Genomic DNA, 22,605 nt, shown 5'->3' with positions numbered 1-22,605 from the left:
ATGTATGCTAATCGACAAGAGAGCGAAACAAGAAATTCGTGAACTGAAATGTACTATTAGAGAACAACGAGAGTGCATTGTAATCTTAATTTGTTTTAGCATTATAATTGCTTGTGGCATATGGCTCATTGTGTAACCACTGTTTGAGGCAATGAGAAATGAATGCAAATACAAATTTAACATGTCTCATGCTCATGGTTTTGACATAACAAATGCAAGTGTTCACTGACATTATGACTAAGTGATACAAAGCATTGCTGCTTTGAAACTACATTGGCAAGCTACATCATCTTATTCTTTGAATTCACCAGCTCTGTTGTTTTTTTCTAGGACGAGCTGCTTTGGCCTGATGCTGATCCACGACCAAGTGAAGTTCGAATGGATTTTGTACAGAGGCACGTCCACCTTTTACATTGATTGTTGCCTTTGCAAATGAGCCAGCAGTCCCAGCATTAGTTTCAATGACAACAGAAGCACTCCCTCCAATAGATGCCTTTGCCGATGCTTGAGCACTTGACTTCATAGATGCTTGAGCACTCTCTCCAAAAGATATCAGTCTTCTCTTATGGCCAGACTATAAACAGCAAAGCCAATTTAGGCAAATATATAATTTACTTAGGCTTATAGCATGGACATGTCGGAATTATTACTAACCTGTATAAATGATGAACCCTTAGGCATCTTACTCTTACTTGATGATGCCGCTATGGATTTTCCTTTAGTTTGCTTCGACTGTGCAGGTTCAATTTGCAATGGGCTTGAGTGACTTGCATTGGTGGCGGGAGGATTATATGACCCAGCTTGTTCTTGCTGTTGTACAGTACGGACCAAGTTAGTAAAATGAGTAAGGAATGAATATAGTGCAGCAAGGAAAAATAGTAAATTCAGTAAACACCATTTTCACAAAGCATGTCCTCGAGTTGTGACCATAAATTCCATAGCGACGACATCTAATTTTAGTACCAACTTTTGATGAATTGGTTCTAGATTTCACTAGCTCTGAAGGGTCTTTTCTCCTATTTTTCTTTGGTCGGCCTGGCATCTTTTTTACTCTAGGAGGCAATGGTTTGGGATTTGGAGACACAGGCCAAGCCGACTCATGTTCCACTGGCTGTAGTACATGTTGGTATGTCTTCTTGTATGTCTTAAGTGAGAAGCACTCATGTATGTAATTGTTAGGCTCTTAGTGCCTATTTTGAATAGGGCAGCACAAGCATGTTGGCATGGAATCCTAGAGCCTTGTCAGTACCTACATGAGCATGTCTTGCTTCTCAGGTCTACTGTGAACCTATTTTTTTTGTCTCTCACTTCAAATCCAGCATCACCATTCCATAAGACATGACAAAACTGTGTCCTATGCCTAATCTTGTTGAATTTCCTGATAATGTTAGGACACACTGCCATTGTCCACCTCTCACTATTACTTCCTATTTTCTTAGATTCTTCTAGTCACCTGGATCCTGATGTCCTCCAACATAGTAATAATAGGCTTGAACCTTGATTCTATAATCCAACTATTGAATGATTCACTCATGTTGTTGTCAACTGATTCACTAATTGGATCCAAGTCTGAACCAAGCTCGAGACCAATGAATAGGATTTGTTTTCTCCAAATCTTGCCATCCCCAGAGGAATTTTTGCAGCAAGCTTACTCTTGTAATGCTTAAACAACTGCTCATTAGGTGCCTTTGCAATCTTCCAAAACCTCTTTTGGTACTCTTGCAGCCTATGTTTCTTTCTCTAGTTGGCATAGATGTGGCGGCGTGCACACATCCGATGCTCAGCAAATGGAAACAATGTAGATATTATGCTTAGCAGCCCCTGCATAAAATGGACACAAATGATTTAAACATTTTGTTTTAATGATTAAAACAACCCCTGCATAAAATTGACATAAATAGATAGAAATTTACCTTATGTTGGTCTAGTTACAAATACCCAAGCCTGCTACTCCAACAGGTATGTTGATGTCTTTCTGAAGATGCCCAAGAAACCAATTCCATGAGTCTTTATTCTCATATTCCACGACAGCCCATGCAATTGGGTAAATCTGATTATTTGCATCCCTGCCAATAGTTGATAACAACTCACCTTTCAATGGCCCCTTAAGGAAACAACCATCAAGCCCAATTATCCTCCTGCATCCTTCTAAGAATCCTCTTCTACATGCATCAAAACATACGTAAAACCTCTAAAACACATGGTCTTGTTCCTCTGGGTCAAGGGCAACATGCACACTAGTTTAGGATTACTACGCTGCAACTCTAGAGCATAGTCAAACAACTTGGAGTACTTCACCAGTCTGAGTATCCATTATTTTCTTCATTACACATGCCTTTGCTCTCTTAATCATTATGATTGACACATCCACTCCCATGTCCTCTTGTAGTGTCTCCTTCATTGCTCTAGCCTTCCAAGATGGATTAGCCTTAATAGTACTCTCATACCTCTCACATATCCTACTTGTAGATAACCTTTTATTTTTAAGCTCAGGACAACAAGCATGGTTGGGATTATAAGTTACAATCTGAAACTAGTCAGATCTTGAGTTATGGGAAGCATATAGAAGCCAAGGACAGCCTTTCCACCTACAAATAGCCCTAATCCTTTTCTGCTCATTCTTCACATATCTGATATTTATCTTCATCTTCAGTGCATACCTCTCTATAGCATCCTTCAATTGATCCTTTCCTCTAAAGCACATGTCAACTGCAAACTATGGAGTGTCGGGTACCATAGAAAGAGGCCCCCCTAAGCAACAACTGGAAAAATCACTTAGACCCCGTCAAAATCAATACCAAGAGACAAACTATTGGCTAACCCTCGGCCTTGACTGAGGCCACCGACTCTCCACCTTGCTCAAGGCCTCACACGAAAGGCCTCGGATGGGAAACCGATTCTCTGTCTCGCCCGAGGCCCTGCGCGTAAAGCCTCGGATGAGATGCCGATTCTCCGTCTCGTTCGAGGCCGGCTCGGCAATAACCCCATCGCCTCTACCTTGACCGATCTCCCCAATAGAGCGTCGCATCCAATTAATGCGACCAATCACTCCCGTAACATCATACGGACGACGGCTCGACACAGTAGAGCAGCCGATGAGATGGGAAGTCGCATCAGCACCATACCGTATGAGACAGGACAGGACAGGGCAGGGGTTACCGGCTGCTGTGCTCGGTACTGTGCCCATGACCGGCGCCCACACAACACTATGCTACCTAACCCCTGCACCAGGAACAACATGGCAGTGGGGAGTCAAGTCTGGGTCACTATAGCCTCTCCATGCCTCGGCAATCTACTTAGGGTCTTGGCAACCTCGGGATTCATGCCCACCAAGCCCCTCATGAATGGCTCAGCCTCAGCACCAACTGAGCCTCGGCTCTTCACGCGGTCAACACACAGCAACCAGGCACTGTCGCCCGCCAGGCCCTGTGTTAAGCTATCACTGGAGCTCCCACAGTCGCACAGGATCAGATGTGACCAGCGCGTTGCTCTAGCACTTCAAGGGTAGGACCACTCCATCGACCATGCCGCCATAGTAACAGGCTACAGGGCTCGAACATGCCGCCTCTGTTCGCACGACAGCCGCGTAGCTAACACATGTATCACCCCTGTCCCCCCTTCAACTATAAAAGGGAGGGACCGAGACCGTTTCTAGAGAGAGGCACATGAGCACACGAAATAGATGAACACGCATAGGAAGAGGAATAGACAAACTCACTCACTCACGTGCAAGCAACACTCTGTAACACACACACTTCCCCGTGGCCTGAGATCAACATCTCAAGCAAGTCACATCGCTCCACGCAAAGACCTAGGACTAACTCCCTCTCTCGCCCTGCTTGTAACCCCCTACTACAAGCACCTTGGTGCAAGGAATACAAGATCGATCTCTTAGACTGGACGTAGGGCACCTATTGCCTGAACCAGTATAAACCTTGTGTCTCTTTGCATCACCATCCGGGATTAGGGGCATGCAGTACATTTTCACTAGTTGGTTGAGGGCCCGTTGGTCCAAAATGCCGACAGTTGGTGCGCCAGGTAGGGGAACTATTGCGTGTCATCTTCATCATCCCAACAAGTTCCGGATGGCAGACCCCGTGCGACCACTGCGTCTCGGCACGATAATCTAGTTTGGGAGCCTAGAGTTCATGTCTCTAGGACATGAGTACGATATGGTACTCCTCTCACCCAGAGTCCCACTAACCGTCAACAACATCACGCCCTAGTAGCCTAGGCGTAGGCGGCGCCTAGGCTGCCGCTCTCATCACGCTCACCAGGCATGGCATGGGCAGGACCACCCCAACACCACGCAAGCTCAGGGCGACACGCCGTGCTCCACCAATATCCCACGCCCAGCTATTGGCACAAGGTCCCTGGTTGGGGACCTGTCTAGCCTGAGTCTAGACAAGGGAAAGACGCCGGTGGCGTGCGGCAACACCCCATCATCAAGCTCTGCCCTGCTACCTCCTAAGGAGTCGACTTCAGCAAAGCAAAGCCTAGCGATGGCACCATCCCCGTACCCCTTCAGGTTGAGAAATGCCGCCGCCGCCTATGCTTCTGCTCACACAGAGCCCTTAGGACGCCACCAACGCTTCGCCCTCGACTTCGACACCACGACTTCGACCCACACCTACATTGACTCCTCGGAGGAGGATGAGGCATGGGCCGGAGCGGACTTCTCCGAACTTCGCGACCCTGAAGTCATGCACCGCTTCCTAGGCCAGTGAGCGACTACTGCTTTGGCTACTCTGACTCTGACGATGAAGGCACTTACGACCCCACTTGTGAGTGCTTCCACGTTGGACTCGGGATGCCGAGCACAGGTGATGAGGACGAGGGGGCAGGCGACGCCACACCTCCACGCGTTGTCCCATCGACACCGCAGAACGGGAACCTTGCCCTCGGACAACTTCGATGCCCGGACCTAGAGCGGCTCCATGAGCTTTAGGCCAAGGTCGAACAAGACCAACTCTTTCTGCAGCAGCTTTGAGACACTCTCGAGCAGGAGCAGTGGGTCGCGGTGATGGTGGAGGAGCCCGATGGAGGGCCCACGACGTCCACCACCGCATCAATGACGATGAAGGGGGTGAGCAACCCCCAATCTTCAATTGTGTTAGCTAGAATGTTGTGGCTATGGCGATGCTAGTCTGAACGATGCCCAAGCCCTCTACCACGGAGGGGCAATGGGTCCACGACGAGCTCCAGGATCTCCTCGAGACCACCGCAGTTCAGCAGGCCGAGAGTTCCACCTCTCGACAGCGTGGAGGCACCTTGGAGCTTCCCACGGCACTGCCACGGCAGGATAGGGAGGCCTCGGTTCGTCCTAAGCCTGCTCGGGCACCGACAGCCAACAGGGTCCCCTTGCTGCACGACCGCCTCGGCAACCGATGCGAGGTGCAGGGCAACCACAAGGTGGTTAGCAGGCGACGGCGCCACGACAATGAGGGGCCCACCTAGGGCTACCATCTGCACTTAGGTGGCTGCTACGATAGTGGGGAGGATCATAGTCCTTCTCCGAAGCCGCCTGGTCCTCGAGTCTTTAGCAGAGCCATCCATGTTGCTCATTTTCTCGCCTGGTTTCGGCAATCGACCAACCTCATGAAGTACAGCGGCGAGACTAATCCCGAGCTTTGGCTAGCCGATTACCGCCTGGCTTGTCAGTAAGGTGGCACGGACAATGACCTGCTCATCATCCGCAACCTCCCATTGTTCCTATCAGACTCAGTGCGAGCCTAGCTCGAACACCTCCCTCCTTCGCAGATCCATGACTGGCGCAACTTGGTAAGGGTCTTCATTAGGAACTTTTAGATCATGTACGTGCACCCTGGGAACTCTTGGGACATCAAGAGTTGTCACTAGGGCCCAGGACGAAGTCTCTACCGAGACTTCATCCGACTGCTTCTCTAAGAAATGCACCGAGTTGCCAAGCGTTGGCAGACATTGGAAATTGTCCAAGCTTTCCTTTCTAGCACCACCTACTGAGACCTAGTCGAGAGTTGGGCCAGAATGTGCCAACCTCGGTGGCCACACTCCTCGACATCGCCATGAACTTTGCCTCGGGCGAAGAGGCCATTGGGGCCATCTTCCCCGACAACGATGCCAAGGGGAAGCTGGAAGGACGAGGCCCCCGGGGCCTCGGCTCCCCACCTCCCCAAGAAAAAGAAGAAGGGTCACTAGGGGAAGTAGGAAGTCCTCGAGGTCGACCTAGTCACTGGCAGCAGAGCGCAAGAATCCCCGAGGCCCCAGAGGTCCCGGGCTCTTTGACGACATGCTTAAGAAACCATGCCCTTACCACCAGGGCTCAGGTGAAGCATGCCCTCGAGGAGTGCACCATGCTCTGACGTTACTATGCCAAGCTCGGGCTCTCCGACGATGATGCCAAGAGGAGGGGCACCGGTGATAGGGACGACGACAAGGACGAATGGTTCCCCGAGGTGCACAATGCCTTCATGATCTTCGGTGGGCCTTCAGCGTGCCTCACGGACATGCTAGCAGAAGAGGGAGCACTGGGAGGTCTTCTTGGTGAAGGTGGCCACTTCCCTAGTACCTCAACTGGTCTCGAGAGGCGATCACCTTTGACCGAGACAACCATCCCGATTATGTCCCAAACCCCGGGCAGTACCCACTTGTCATCGACCCCATCATCGGCAACACCCAGCTCACTAAGGTATTGATGGACGGAGGCAGTGGCCTCAACATCCTCTACGCCAACACCCTGGAGCTCCTAGAGCTTCGACCAGTCGTAGCTCCAGGGTGATGCCGTGCCTTTCCACGACATTGTGCCGGGGAAACGCACGCGGCCTCTCGGACGCATTGACCTACCCGTCTGCTTCGGTACTCCCTCCAACTACCGCAAGGAGGTCCTCACCTTTGAGGTGGTTGGGTTTAAGGGAACATACCATGCCATCCTGGGGCGGCCATGCTATGCTAAGTTCATGGCGATCCCCAACTACACTTACCTCAAGCTCAAGATGCCAGGCCCCAATGGCGTCATCATTGTCGAGTCCACGTACGAGCATGCATACGACTGTGACATCGAGTGCATCGAGTACTCTGAGGCTATCATAGAGGCCGAGACTGTCATCATCAACCTCGACCGACTTGGTAGCGAGGCGCCCGACTCCAAGCGTCGCGCCGGGACTTTTGAGCCCGCAGAGGCCATCAAGCTCGTCCCAGTCGACCCCACCTGCCCTGATGACCGGGCGCTGAGGATCAACGCCACCCTCGACATCAAATAGGAAGTTGTGCTCATCGACTTTCTTTGTGTGAATGTCAATATGTTCACGTGGAGCCCCTCGGACATGCTGGGCATACCAAGGGAGGTCACCGAGCACGCCTTGGACATCCTGGGCTAGCTCCTAGGCATGTGAAGCAGCGCCTGCGCTGATTCGACGAGGAAAAGCGCAGGGCCATCGACGAGGAGGTGCAGAAGCTTTTGGTGGCTGGATTCATCAAAGAAGTGTCCCATCCTAGAGTGGTTAGCTAATCCTATATTAGTTAAGAAGAATAATGGGAAGTGGAGAATGTGTGTAGACTACACTGGTCTAAACAAAGCATGTCTAAAAGTCCCTTTCCCATTACCTCGAATTCGACCAAATCATTGACTCCACTACGGGATGTGAAACCCTATCCTTCCTTGATGCGTATTCCGGTTACCATCAGATCAAGATGAAAGAGTCCGACCAGCTCGTGACTTCTTTCATCACACCATTTGGCATGTACTGCTATGTGACTATGCCGTTTCGGCCTCTAGAAACACAAGGGCCACATACCAGCGGTGCATGACCCATGTCTTTGGTGAGCACATCGGGCGGACCATCGAGGCCTACGTGGATGACATCGTGGTCAAGTCCAGGAAGGCCTGTGATCTCATCAGTGACTTGGAAATAGCCTTTAGATGCCTCAAGGAAAAGGGCATCAAGCTCAACCCTGATAAGTGTGTCTTCGGGGTCCCCCAAGGCATGCTCTTAGGATTCATAGTCTTGGAACATGGCATCGAAGCCAACCCAGAGAAGGTCTCAGCCGTGACCAACATGGGGCCGATCCTGAGACCTCAAGGGAGTACAGAGGGTTATGGGATGTCCTTGCGGCCCTGAGCCGCTTCATCTCACGCCTTGGCGAAAAAGGCTTGCCTCTATACCAGCCTCTTGAGGAAATTGAAATGTTTTTCTTGGACCCCCGAGGCCGAAGAAGCCCTCACCAAACTCAAGGCATTGCTCACCAATCCTCTCAGTCCTAGGTACCATCGGCCAAGGGCGAGGCCCTCTTACTCTACATCACCGCAATGACCCAAGTGGTCAGCGCGGCCATAGTGGCCGAGAGGCAGGAAGAGGGGCATGCTCTACCCATCCAATGACCTGTTTACTTCATCAGCGAAGTGCTCTCTAAGACCAAAACATGCTACCCCCACATCTAGAAACTAATCTACGCCATGGTCTTGGCTCGATGCAAGCTGCGTCACTACTTTGAGTCCCACCAGGTGACCGTGGTATCATCTTTCCCCCTGGGAGAGATAATCCATAACCGGGAGGCCTCGGGTAGGATAGCCAAGTGGGCCATCAAACTCATGGGGGAAGCTCTGTCCTTCACACCTCAGAAAGCAATTAAATCTCAGGTCTTAGCTGATTTCATGGCAGAGTGGACCGACACCCAACTGCCGCCTGCCCAAGTCTAGGCGGAATACTGGACCATGTACTTCGATGGGTCCCTAATGAAGACCAGGGTAGGCATGGGTCTGCTCTTCATCTCACCCCTTAGAATACACATGCGCTACATGATTCGGCTCCACTTCGCCGCCTCTAACAACATAGCTAAGTACGAAGCCCTTATCAATGGCTTGCAGATCACCATCGAACTTGGAGTACGATGTCTCAACGTACGGGGCAATTCGTAGCTCATTGTCGAGCAAGTGATGAAGGAGTTAAACTGCCATGACCCCAAATGGAGGCGTACTGCAAGCTAGTACATCACCTTGAAGACAAGTTCGACAGTCTCGAACTCAACCACATCGCGCGTAAATTCAATGAGGCCGTGGATGAACTGGCAAAGATGGCATCAGCACAGGCCCCAGTCCCCCCAAACGTCTTCGCTAGAGACCTCCACAAACCTTCCATCGACTGCGCCTCAGCAGCAGAAGAGGGCCCAGCAGTCGAGCCCCCTGTAGGGCTCAAGGCCCCCTCTGTCATCGAGACTCCTTCAGCCGAGCCCAAGGTCATGGAAGTCAACACGGAGCCTCCCAAGGTCAACGAGGGCACAGACTGGCGAGTCCCGTTCCTTGATTGCCTCATCCAAGGGGAGCTTCCTGCTGATAGGACCGAAGCCCGACGGCTTGCTCGACGGGCCAAGACTTACGTTCTTCAGCGACGGCGAATTGTACATGTGAAGCCCATCTGGCGTCCTCCAACGATGCATCACTACCGAGGCAGGTCGAGCCCTACTTTGGGACTTGCACGCGGGAGCCTAGCGGGCACCATGCAACGCCTCGGACGCTCGTCGGAAACACTTTTCACCAAGGGTTCTACTGGCCAACATGCTATTGACAGCCACCATGCTAGTACGCTCCTACGAGGGATGCCAGTACTACGCACTGGTAGACTGCATCTCCCTGGCCCAAGCTCTCCAAACCATCCCCATCTCATGGCCATTTGCCAGTGTGGGGGCTCGACATGGTTGGGCCTCTACAAAAGGCCCTCGAGGGCTTTTCACCCATCTACTGGTAGCAATCGATAAGTTCTCCAAGTGGATCGAGGCTCGTCCGATCAATCGAATCAAGTCCGAGCAAGCGGTGCTGTTCTTCACTGATAGCATCCACAAGTTTGGGGTTCCAAACACCATCATCACCGACAATGGGACTGCAGTTCACTGGCCATAAGTTCTTGATGTTCTACGATGACCACCACATCTGTGTGGCCTGGTCGGCCGTAGGACATCCTAGGACAAACGGGCAAGTAGAGCGTGCCAATGGCATGATCCTACAAGGCCTTAATCCAAGAATATTCAACCAGTTGAAGAAATTTGGTAAGAAATGGCTTGCCGAACTCCCATCGGTCATCTGGAGCCTGAGGAACACCCCAAGCCGAGCCATGGGATTCACACCGTTTTTCCTAGTCTATGGAGCCGAGGCCGTCCTCCCCACTGACTTGGAATACGGTTCCCTGAGGCTACAGGCCTACAACGAGCAAAGTAACCGCACCACCCATCGAAGACACCCTCGACCAATTGGAGGAAGCCCGAGACGTTGTGCTGCTACATTCGGCCAAGTACCAGCAAGCCCTACGACTGCTATCAAGCCCGGCGCATTTGAAGCTGAGACCTGAAAGTGGGCGACCTGGTGCTGAGGCTAAGGTAGAGCAACAAGGGCCACCACAAACTGACCCCGCCATGGGAAGGACCGTACATCATCTCCCAAGTGCTAAAGCCCGGGACCTACAAGCTAGCCAATGAGAAGGGTGAAATCCTCACCAACGCTTAGAATATAGAACAGCTATATCGCTTTTACCCTTAAATTTCCAAGCATTGTATACATTGTTTCTCGAAATACAATAAAGAAGCGTTCTTTAGTTGTTCTAATCTTTCGAGAAACCCCCGAGCCTATCAAGGGCCTCAGCGATACGATAACTCCATTAGGGAGACACGGCTCTGCCTCTACAGAACCGAGCCTCCCTCGGGGGCTAGAAGGGGGGGACTCCCCCCCTAAGTCCCATGTACCATTTTTAGTCGTTTTTCAAAAAAAATTCTACGCCAAACTCTCTATCATGCTCTAACAAATCAATTGTAAAAGACCTAAGGACCAAAAGTCTATCTCAGGGCCAAAAGGCCAGCCGAGTCACGAGATAGCCTACGCCTTCGGGCTATGGCACTCCCTCACCACCTTTTTGCCCTAGGGATAGCTTAGGCTTCGAGGAAGTTTTTTGCAAGCAATATGTTCAGAAACAAGACAGAGGGCAGAGGCTCAGAAAGATAATAAAAACAATTAAGAAGCGTAGACGCATAAGTACTTTAAAAAGACCTCGATGGCCACCAGCGTTATGATACGGTAACGTAATCCCTAATTTATTTACATGGCCTCTTAGGCCCAGGTTAAGGCTCAGGGTCTCCAGCATCGGCGGACGGTGGGGGAGGCACCACCTCATCTTCAAACAACTTGGCCAACGATGTGCCAGGGCCCTCAGCTGCATCCATTAGCTTCACGACCTCCTCATCGGCCTCCTCCTCATCCTCGGGCAAGATGTAGCCGTCACTGATGGCCTCGAGGTCGACGCCAGTGTAGTGCGAGGAGACAACGGCTAGGGCGCGCTTGACGCCCGCATGCAGCGCCCCCCGGAGTCGCTCGTGCACTTGGCCACTCAACGTGACCAAGCGGCTCCTATGGGAGCTACCTAACTAGGACCCCTCAACCTCTACGGCCTCGCACATGGTATGGGCAGCACTCTACAGCATGTTGTGCTCCCCGATCTCGGCCTCGAGCACCATCTGCACTACGATAGAGGCCTCAGCTACCCGGGTGACCTCCTTCTCCAACTCTATGCTAAAACAAATGGAATGGGGTTAAGCACAAAGGAAAATGAGCCAAATAGGGGCGGAGGCCTATGGGACTCACCCTCGGCTTTCTCCTCCCAACGCTAGGCCTCGACCCGAGAGGCCTCGGCTTTCTCCTTCCAGCGCTAGGCCTCAACCCGAGAGGCCTCAGCTTTCTCCTTCCACCCCTAGACCTCGACCCGAGAAGCCTTGGCCACCCTAGAAGCCTCTTTCTCTAGCTTTGCATCACACCAGGGAGTTAGGGGTCGAACACAAGAAAAACAAATAAAACAAGGGCAACATGACTCACCCTCGACCTTTCCCTTCCAGACCACAGCCTCGGTCTGGGAGGCCTCAGCCACCTTGAGGGCCTCTGCCTAGGGCACCCTTCATCAGCAGGTGCGCAGCCCTGCTCCGTACCCAGCTGCCCAGCGAGGGCCTTAGCAGAGGTCCGTCGCTTCTTCAGCCCGAGACCTAAAGGCGTCCCGATCGCTGGCCACACGGGCCAGCTCCTCCTCCAGCATCCTTGACCCGTGCCACCAAAGGGGTGACCTACTCCTGAGCTGTGGCCTGCCTCGACCTTCATATTAGCATAGCAAAGGCAGAGGTCCTCCACCTCCATGCTCCGTGCTGATAGAAGCTTGTTGGCATCAGCGAGCAAGCCCTTTTGCTGCTGGAGCTTGTCTCAGACATCCCTCTCCCGTTGGAGGAATAATGACTTCCCTGAGAGACCGCTGTCTCGAGCTCCTAGATAGGTAAAATAGGGGTCATTCACTAGTGAGAAAACTCAGAAAAAAGTGAACACCACATGAGAAAAGAAGGCGTGAACCTAGGCGACCCCAGGCAGATCATCGACCACTGACGGACAGCGTTGTCTGTAGCGACCGCTCTGCTAGCTGGCGGTATTGCTCGAAGGTGTCCCAGCGCCCCCCCCTCGGCCACGTCCTTGAGGGCGAACAGAGGCTCCCCCTTAGGGTTGTCCCGGCTCTACCACAAGACACGCGGGTGATCCCACCCGTGGGGCTCGGGTCATACCCGCATGAGGGCTGAGCTTCCCTTGCCAGAGGTCAGAGTCGGCTGCTCCATAGTGCCGGCTGCCTCAGCATCGACCACCCCCTTCACCTGGGAGGTATCGTCAGAGGAGATCGAATGGACCTCCACTTCCCGAGCGCTCTCCTGCAACGGCGGCAGGCCTTGGACCGGTGGTGGTATTGAGGCTTGCCCTGCCTCCGCCTCCACTTCCTAGGCCACCGGCTTCACTGCGCTCACGCTGGCTCCCGCCACCCAGGCCTCGGTGGTCTCAGGGGCCCCGGTCCCCGCCACTCTGGCCTCGGTGGTCCTGGGCGCCCCGGCCTCCATCGCCTTAGCCTCGGAAGTCTAGGGGGCCTCTGTCTCACCCTCGGTGGCCTCGGCAACTGAGGGCGCCTCGGCCCCATCTGACTCGTGAGCCTTAGCCTCGCTGGAGCATAGGTGTTTCCTCCCTCGCTCGCTCTATGGCCACCTCGGTAGCCTCCCCCTGGGTGACTAGCTCATTAGGGTCAGCCCTCGCCGACTGCTATGCCACGCTTGTACGGTGGCCTACGCCTCCACCACCTACTGAGCGGTGGAGCCCGTGCTCACCTTGAGCGACTTACGCGGTGCCAGGGTAGGCACCTCCACCTGATGCTTCCGGCTGAAGGCAAAACACCCACTTGGTCAGCATATGACCGTAAAGTAAATGGGAGACGATACGAACTCCGTTGAAAAAACACTCACCTCAAGCGGGGATGCAACCGCTTCAGCACTACGACCCTCCTCTACAACAGGCGGATGGCAGGCGGCGATGGCACGACCTTCGTATCCGCTGGTGCCGGCCGGCCCTCGCCGGACTCCGGTGCCCCCTCGATCCTCTACGGGGGCAGTTGCATTGCCCCCGCCGTCACCTGCTCCACCTCTACCGTCGAGCCCACTGGGCTAATGGTGCGTTTTCCTAATGCCCGTGCCTTGAGCGTGTCGGCCTTGGCCTTAGGGTGAGCGGTCGCCGGCCCTGAGGCAGCCTCTCCTCCTCCTCCTGGAAGCGCCGGGCTACTCACTGATGTCCCAAGCGCTGTCTCACCGACGTCGGGGAGATGGCCCAGGGGACCCTGCCCCATCTCGCTCTCATCATCTTCACCCGAAGAGTCCATCGACAGCGACGGCAACGGAGACGCCTCCACTAGGAGACCGTCCTACCTCTGCTATCGACGGCACTTCTCCAGTCCCTCACGCTCAAGGATCTTCCTTGTGCGCTTTGCCCCCTCGGCATCCTTTCGCTTCTCCTGTGCCTCGGTGTGCGCCCAGTTCACCGCCCGCTGCTCTGCGTCCTCGGAAATGGGCGGCGGGGAGGCTCACACGTCTCTCATCCCCTATAGGAACGACAAACACAAATAAGAGACCAAAAAATAGTGAGGAACAAGGAGGCCTCGAGGATCGCAACAGCGTGTGACTTACTAGAGAAAGGTACCCCCATGATGGGTGCATCATGAATAGGGTCAGACCACCAATCTTCAGCCACCCCTCCACCATCTCTCTCACTCGATGAAGAATCTCCTCGTCGGAGAGGGCGAAGGTGGACATCCAGTATGCCCTCGATCGGCTCATCCTGGTCTCATCTCGAATAGGCGCCGCCACCGAGCCATCAGCGGTAGCACCCTCCGATGGTGGAAGGCCAGCCACAACCATAGCCGCCATGAGGCCACGGCCGCAGCAGCCTCTCCAGTCCCTCCTAGGAGCGACTACAACTTGGGCTGATCCTCCTTCGGGACGCCATACCTCCACTTCTCCGACTGGCTCTCCATGACCCACTCGATGTAGGGGGGAAGTCTACCATCGTCGTTGTAGAGGTAGAACCAGCTAGTGTACCAGCGGCGATTGGTTGACGCGAGCTGGGCCAGGATGTAAAGGTGCTGCTGATCCTGGCGCACTTGGAGAGTGCAGCCGCTGGCCCTCACCACCTTCCTCATGCCCGTCATGCCTATCGGCTTGGTGGTATGCCCCACCCGAAAGAGGTGGAGCCATAGCTCCCAATGGGGGGCAATCCCCAGGTACCCCTCGTAGACAACGATGAAGATGGCCACCTACGCGATGGAGTTGGGGTTGAAGTTGTGGAGCTCCACGTTGTAGTAGTGCAGGAGCACCCGCATGAACTGGTCCACCGGTAGGTCGAGACCACGCTCATGAAAGGACACAAAGCTCACAACATAGCCATCGCATGGCCTCGGCTCCGACTCGCCCAACAGAGCAATCCACTTTGGCCTGTTGGGGTCGGTAACCGAATAGAGAAGGCCGTCATCGATGAGCGACTAGAGCGTCTCCACAGATATGTCAGACCAACCCCAAGCATCCACCTTAATGACAATAGCGCCGGCCATGAGTGCGGTGGAGAATGTGACTACGGCGGTAAGCCTCTCCCTCTCTACCTTGCCCTTCTCCCTTCTTCTCCCCGGTGCTCTCTGTTCCTAGCAACGACTCAAGGGTGGCAAAGGCGAATGCAGGCAAGGTAAGGAGGGGAGGGGCGAGGCTCATTGCGTATTTATGCAGGAAGGGCATGAAGCGGACGGGTGATGAAATCAGGGGAGTTTCCCCCAAATCTGGTACAGTTAATCCAGATCCGATTTTACCGCCCATGAACCCACCTTTTCCTTGTTAATCGCGTGAACAGTTATGTCCCATCCGCTAACACAGCGTCGCGTCCGACCGCTGCAGCGGTAGGGTCATTCCGCCTCCCCGAGAAAACCACCTCAAAAGGCACGCCTACCATTGTCAAGCCGATGGGGGGGGAATATTCCCCACCCAATTCCTTTCAGACGAAGGAACTGGGCACCGAGCCTGTTACGGTCTAGGGGTTCGAAGGCTGGGCCCCCTGAGGGTTTCGACAGCTGCCCCTAGGGCAATAGAGTCAGGGATGACTATGGGCGAGCCCATACGAGGGCCGAGGCCCAAGCAAGCGAAATGCTTGGGATGCCCTAAGTCGTGTCCTGAGACCGGCAGGGAGGTCTCCGAATGGGATCCCACCGTAGGGAGGTACCGAGCCACCAGGGGCCCATCGAATGGCCCCAGCACCCACTAGAGAAGCCCTCTAGGTACTCTTGGAGTGCATCTCTAGACCGCTAGTTGACCCCTATCGAATAGGGGCATGAGCCTCCACTCGGACTTACCCAATAACTAGCTCACCGGAAGTGTCATCGCTCACGCCCACCGAGGGTAGCCTGGCATATTCTACCCCTCCTTCCAAACGAAAAGGATGCCGGAGGGTCACACAAAAAGCCTAGGGGAACCCCTGATGGCCTCTCTCGCTCCGTGCAGAGGCTAGGGGGCTCTTCCTACAAACTTGTCGAGACCCAGCGACCTAGGCTCGCACGCGAGGGCTCAGCAAACAACCCCTCCTTCCGAACGAAAAGGATGCACGAGGGACGCACAAAAAGCCAGGGGAACCCCTGATGGCCCTCTCATTCCATGCAGAGGCTAGGGGGCTCTTCCTGCAAACTTGCCGAGACCCAGTGACCCAGGCTCGCATGCGAGGGCTCGGCAAACAACCCCTCCATCCGAATGAAAAGGACATGCGAGGGTTGCATGAAAAGCCAGGAGAACCCCTGATCACCCTCTCGCTCCATGCAGAGGCTTAGGGGCTCTTCCTGCAACCAGGTCGAAGACAAGCAACCTGAACTCGTAGGGAAAACACGATAAAGGGCACCGAGCTCGTTACGGTCTAGGGGTTCGAAGGCTGGGCCCCCAAGGGTTTCAATAGCCGCCCTAGGGCAGCAGAGTCAGGGACAACTATGGGCGAGCCCGTGCAAGGCCAAGGCCCGAGCAAGTGATCGCTTAGGACGCCCTAAGTCGTGTCCGAGATCGGCAGGGAGGTCTCCGAATGGGATCCCATCGTAGGGAGGCACTGAGCCACCAAGGCCCATCGAACGGCCTCAGCACCCACTAGAGAAGCCCTCTGGTACTCTTGGAGTGCATCTCTGGACCGCTAGCCTACCCCTATCGAATGGGGCACGGGCCTCCACTCGGACTTACCCGATAACAGCTCACTGGAGGTGTCACCGCTCGCTCCCACCGAGGGTAGCATGACACCCTCCACCCCTCCTTCCAAACAAAAAGGATGTGTGAGGGCCGCACAAAAAAGACAGGGAAACCCCTGATCGCCCTCTTGCTCTGAGTAGAGGCTCAGGGGCTCATCCTGCAACCAAACTGAGGCTCAACGATCCAAACTCGCACTCATGGGCTCGACAAATGCAATAAAATCCCTCGCACAACATAAGAAAAGCCCCTGAAGGAATTAATCCATTCCTCCAGGGCCTCAAGGGCTACACTCGGTGGGTGCGCTCGCGCACACCCACCGAGGCCTCGAGTATGAAACATCATCCTGCCAGGAGCTACCGCGAGCTGAGTCTCATCAAAACCTTAGGAAGAGCACTCATACTCTCCCTAAGGCTCGGGGGCTACTGTTGGATACCATAGAAAGAGTTCCCCTAAGCAACAACCAGAAAAATCACTTAGACCCTATCAAAATCAATAACAAGAGACAAACTATTGGCTAACCCCTAGCCTTGATCGAGGCCACCGACTCTCCGCCTCGCTCAAGGCCTCGCACGAAAGGCCTCGGACGGGAAACTGATTCTCTGTCTCGCCCGAGGCCCCGTGCGTAAAGCCTCGGACGAGATGCCGATTCTTCGTCTTGTTCGAGGCCGGCTCGGCAATAACCCCGTCGCCTCTGCCTTGACCGATCTCCTCAATAGAGCGTCGCGTCCAATTAATGCGACCAATCACTCCCGCAACATCAGATGGATGATGGCTCAACACAGCAGAGCAGCCGACGAGACGGGAAGTCGCATCAGCACCATATTGTCTGAGACAGGATAGGACAGGGCAGGGGTTACTGGCCACTGTGCTCGGTACTGTGTCCATGACTGGCGCCCGCACTGCACTGTGCTACCTAACCCCTACACCAGGAACAACGTGGCGTGGGGAGTCAAGTCTGGGTCACTATAGCCTCAAAATTAGTGTACGGGACCAACTGCTCCCTCCATGCCTCGGCAATCTACTTTAGGGTCTCAGCAACCTCAGGATTCGCGCTCGTCGAGCCCCCCATGATGGCTCGGCCTCGGCACCAACTGAGCCTCGGCTCTTCATGCGGTCAACACACAGCGACTGGCACGTTGCCTGCTAGGCCCTACGTCAAGCTATCACTAGAGCTCCCACGTCACATAGGATCGGATGTGACCGGCGCATTGCTCCAGCACTTCAAGGGTAGGACCACTCCATCGACCATGCCGCCACAGTAACAGGCTACAGGGCTCAGACATGCCACCTCTGTTTACACAACGCCGCGTAGCTAACACATGTATCACCCCTGTCCCCCCCCTTCAACTATAAAAGGGAGGGACCTGAGACCGTTTCTAGAGAGAGGCACACGAGCACACGAAATAGACGAACACGCATAGGAAGAGGAACAGACAAACTCACTCACTCATGCGCAAGCAACACTCTGTAACACACACGCTTCCCCGTGGCTTGAGATCAACATCTCAAGCAAGTCACATCGCTCCACGTAGAGACCTAGGACTAACTCCCTCTCTCGCCTTGCTTATAACCCCCTACTACAAACACCTCGGTGCAAGGAATACAAGATTGGTCTCTCAGACTGGACGTAGGGCACCTATTGCCTGAACTAGTATAAACATTGTGTCTCTTTGCATCACCATCCGGAATTAGGGACACGCAGTACATTTTCACTAGTTGGTTGAGGGCCCGCCGGTCCAAAACACCGACATGGAGTATCAACAGAACTGTCAAATATTGGGAACCTGCACTTCCTTCTTGTAAAGGCACCATCACTGTCCTCATCATATGATGCATCACCATCTAAATCAAAGTATTCAACACCATCTCCACCTTCTAAGACCTGATTATTACTGTCTAATGGAATATCTCCACCTTGTATGCCATCAACCTCAATTGGGTTGTCCATTGGAATATCTCCTCTCTTCTTTACTTCTGACATAAACTCTTTGTATTTGGTTCTTATCTCCCTAACTTCATCATCTTCATCACTTGTGAAACCTATAGCGTCACAACCATCACTCTCTGATTCTGAATCTTCTGCTTCTTCTTCTTCATTCAGACTAACCTGACCATGGGTTGGACCTTCCAAACACAGCATGTTACCACCCTGAACAAATTTGTCCCTATTTTGGACAGTTTGTTCCTCAACAACAGGTTCTACATGATCCAAATCAATGATATTATCATCTCGAAATATGGCAAATACATCCTCATCTGCATACTATGTTCCAGATTCTTCATTCCCACCCATGTCAATTGATTCGGTGTATATATCTACAGCTCTAGCAGTTCCCAGCTCATTAATCATGTCCAAACATGACTTGTCATCTACAAGTAACCTCATTCCACTATTCAATTCTGCACCATATGACAACCAGAACATCCTAATAGATCTAGGAAAAGTTGTGTGATCCAATAGGTGGCCTTCAAGTTCTGGGATAGATATCTTGTCCTTCTCTATGCAGGACACTCCACAATCCCCATCGCAATACAACATCTTTGACGCATCAAGAACAAATTCCCCATTAAAATGAAATCGAACTTCTAGTACCTCCAATTCAGACATTGTTTTGCAGGCCTACAGATCCACTATATGGTCAAATTTAAACATTCTACAAGGAAATCAAACGCAATTGCAAAACCAGTGAAGTGCCACTTCATCTCACCTTTGCAGCACGTCCACTCCTCTTCCTGCGTCGTGGTTGCCTATGAGCAGGGGTCTGTCTGCCCAAGGACGAGGGGCGCGCCTCCACCAGGAGAAGGGGTGCGCCTCCACCCCTTCGAACAATCCGCGCGTCCCACACTGATTGCCGCCCCAAGCCAAAACCCTAACCTACCTATGCAGCTACCATGACGAACAGAGAGGATGAGGACAAGAGGGAGGAAACGGGGAAGAGGGAAACACCGTCAGCCGACCAACGGGTAAAGAAGTGAGCGAGGAGCAGGACAGACATTACGCATGTCTAGCTGGCCACATGGCGTGCTGTCAAGGGGAACGGACGAGATTGAGTCCGAAATCGATTGTTGAAGGACGAAAGTAGACAATTTGATAGTTCATGGGCCAAATTGAGCCTCGGACGATAGTTTAGGGACGAAAATGACTATTCCGCCATAAAACAACATATTTCATTTCCGCATCCCTAGAAGCTAGAAACAATGGCAGGGATGGCCGCCAGTGGTGGTAGAGAAAGGTTGGGAATGTCCAAATGAGAATGGAAGTGGTTTGGAAATAAAAAATGATACAACTTGGGAAATGTAAACTATTGAACGGGAGATTTTGTGCAGGAGGATTGTTGCTGATGTGGATGTATTTTGAGTATGCTAACTCTATTGTTTTTTAGGCAAAGCCGATTTCATTACTCATCAGTCTCAGGTTCTCAGCAGAATCGCTGGACACCGGTCAATAAAGTGAGGTACATCATCCTAGGTGGTCTGAATGCCACTTGAGCACCTACACCCGAAAGTCCGCAATTTCATGTGCTAACTCCGTCATCATCAATTGTCTAAGTGACTAAGTTCAGTGATTGCGCCACCCTTAGCTGACAGTCGATACTCGTCACCCTCCATTGCTGCCTTCACGAGGGATGTGTCAGTCTCCAGAGTAACCCGAGCAATCCTCATGTTGGCCGCCGCTCTCAAACCTGCTAGGCACCCGATTGTTGAGCCTGCCCTATTGCTAATTCTGTTGTTGAGCCTGCCCTTACGAGAGATCACATAGGCCACGGCTTCAACACGTGCACAAAATTTCTCGTGTACTTAATGGCGGCTTCAATTCAGAGAGCCCTGTAACTTTCTAAACAAGGCCTAACGGCGGCCGAGGGCCGAGGCTAATTGGATGGGCCACACAGTTTCGGCCCGGTACAGTGACCGGGCCCCTTTCTATTTCTGGCCCATCAGCAGGTGCTTCGGCTTTCGGACAAGCTGTCTAACGTGTCGAACACTGAATAAGGCTCTGTCCGTCTGCCATTATAGTTGGACTTATCAGTTATGGTACAGTATTTTTTTTTCAAATCTTAATAAATTAGCCGTATAAATCAGTACAAGCGGCTTAATGATCAGCCGAAGAGAGCCTAAACCACACAAATAAAAAAAAAACTCAAGCACTAAGCACATACATATATATATATATATATATATGTATGTGTATATATATATATATACCATACCATACAAAAAGCGCTGCATTGTGTTACCTGTCTAGCTACGAGGAAGAACACTATGGAATAGACTTTGGCTTTATCCCTTCTCGCCGTACATGAGATCAGCCAAGAGATATTGTGTAGTCAGTAGTGTAGTGGGTGATGACGACGACGACGACGACGTGAGGATTCCCTGGAAAGCGGGAGGGGTACAGCAGGTTGACGGGAGCATGCATGAGTGATGCACGAGTATAAGATTCCGCCGCCACTGCAAGCATGTCTGCATCGCGCGAGCGACTGACGACGATGCAAACCTCGCCGTCGCGAGCAGCAAGCTGGGCGAGGCGTCCTTGGCGACTCGATCAGCTGGCGCCCCCGCCTGCACCGCAACGTCTCCCAGTGAGTGATGAAAATGGTACGGATATTTTCCGACCGTATTCGAGACCGAATCCGTTTAGAGAGGTTCAGATCTGTCTATATCCGAGTCTAGGGTATTCAACATCCGACACTATATCCGTATCTGAATACTCAAATCGCATATTTATGATGTCAATATTAAATCATATCCTATCCGACATGGTTGACACTATCCGTATTCGAATCCGAATCCGGACAGAAATATAAAAACAAATATAATATCAGTGATATCCGTCCGTATCCCATCTGTTTTCATCTCTACTCCCAGTAGTAGGACTTAGGACTGCGCACTACAACAGCATCTCGCTGTACAACAGCGGCGAGTTCGTTCGGCCGTGCAAGGGCCGCCGCATCTCGGCAAGTTGCAAGGGCGAGGAGCCGGGGAGCGGCGGGGACCCTTCTTTTTCTCACAGTGCAGGAGACACTCATCATGACAGCAGGGAGAGAGAGCCATCTCCCTCCGTCGCCCATCGATCGGCATCGCAGTTGCAGGCAGGCTGCCACTGCGAATAGACCTGGCAGGACAGATGCCTTTCGTCATGCATCGCGATCCGACACTTCGAGCAGGGTTCGAACACGCGACCGGTGGCCTCCGCATCGGGAGCGCTCACAAACCGAGCTATGGCTCGATCCCTTTACCATGCAACGTTGCCTTTTTTGCGAGACAGGCAAGAAACCAGGGCTACAAGAGTCAGCATCTAAAAACGCTACATGCCAGGCAATCTGTGCCTAGGATCGTAACCAAACAGCCCCATATCCTTGGAAGAAGAAAGAAGAAGAAGAAATCGTTGCAAAGAAGAAAAATACAAATACCGGGAGATCGAAGCCTGGCACCTACCTGCAGGCTGCAGCGTGCCACGAGCTAGCCAGCCATTTGAAAAGTGCAGATGGACCGGACCTACTGCTGCCAGTTGCTTCAATCAAAGTCAGGTAGCCGATCGCGACACTACTGAAAAAGAACGCAGTCACGTCACGTGTCAACCATCCACCATCGATCGGCTACAGTGCCGCCGCTGCGGTTGAGCTTGAGCACGCGCACGCCCGGACCTAACAAGGTGGAGGTGCGGTGGTGGCCATCCATCCATCCGCCGGGAGCGATAGATAACGCGGGCAGACAGACCGGACCGTACGCACCGGCTTAGCTAATGCATTCGGCACACCAAACTTTATCCAAAAACCCGCCGCACTCGCGTGCCTACTTGCGTGCGTGCGTGCGTGGCTCCCGCAACGTCGGAGCCCCGGCACCGGCAGGCGGCAGCCTACTATACGCCGCGCGAGATCCTCCTGCTCGCTGCTGCTGTCCATGGCATGGGGCACCTGCAGTGGACCGTTGGAGAAAAGCGGGGAGATCGATCGTCGTCGTCGTCCGGGCCGGCACAAATAATGCGTGCGGAATCCAGGCCCCTGGCCCGGGCCCCGGCCCCGGCCCCGCGCGCACTCGACGGCC

At 53.0% G+C, this 22,605-nt stretch overlaps 1 pseudogene; it reads right to left on the bottom strand.

Moving 5' to 3' along the window:
• Nucleotides 1-281: 281 nt before the first annotated feature.
• On the bottom strand, nt 282-18,985 carry LOC136458527 (uncharacterized; annotated as a pseudogene).
• Nucleotides 18,986-22,605: the final 3,620 nt, after the last annotated feature.

Source organism: Miscanthus floridulus, chromosome 6 (genome assembly GCF_019320115.1).
Source record: "Miscanthus floridulus cultivar M001 chromosome 6, ASM1932011v1, whole genome shotgun sequence".
In the NCBI taxonomy this organism is placed as follows: Eukaryota; Viridiplantae; Streptophyta; class Magnoliopsida; order Poales; family Poaceae; genus Miscanthus; species Miscanthus floridulus.
The sequence above is the reverse complement of the archived record's forward strand: the minus strand, read 5'-3'. Positions and strand labels throughout refer to the sequence as shown.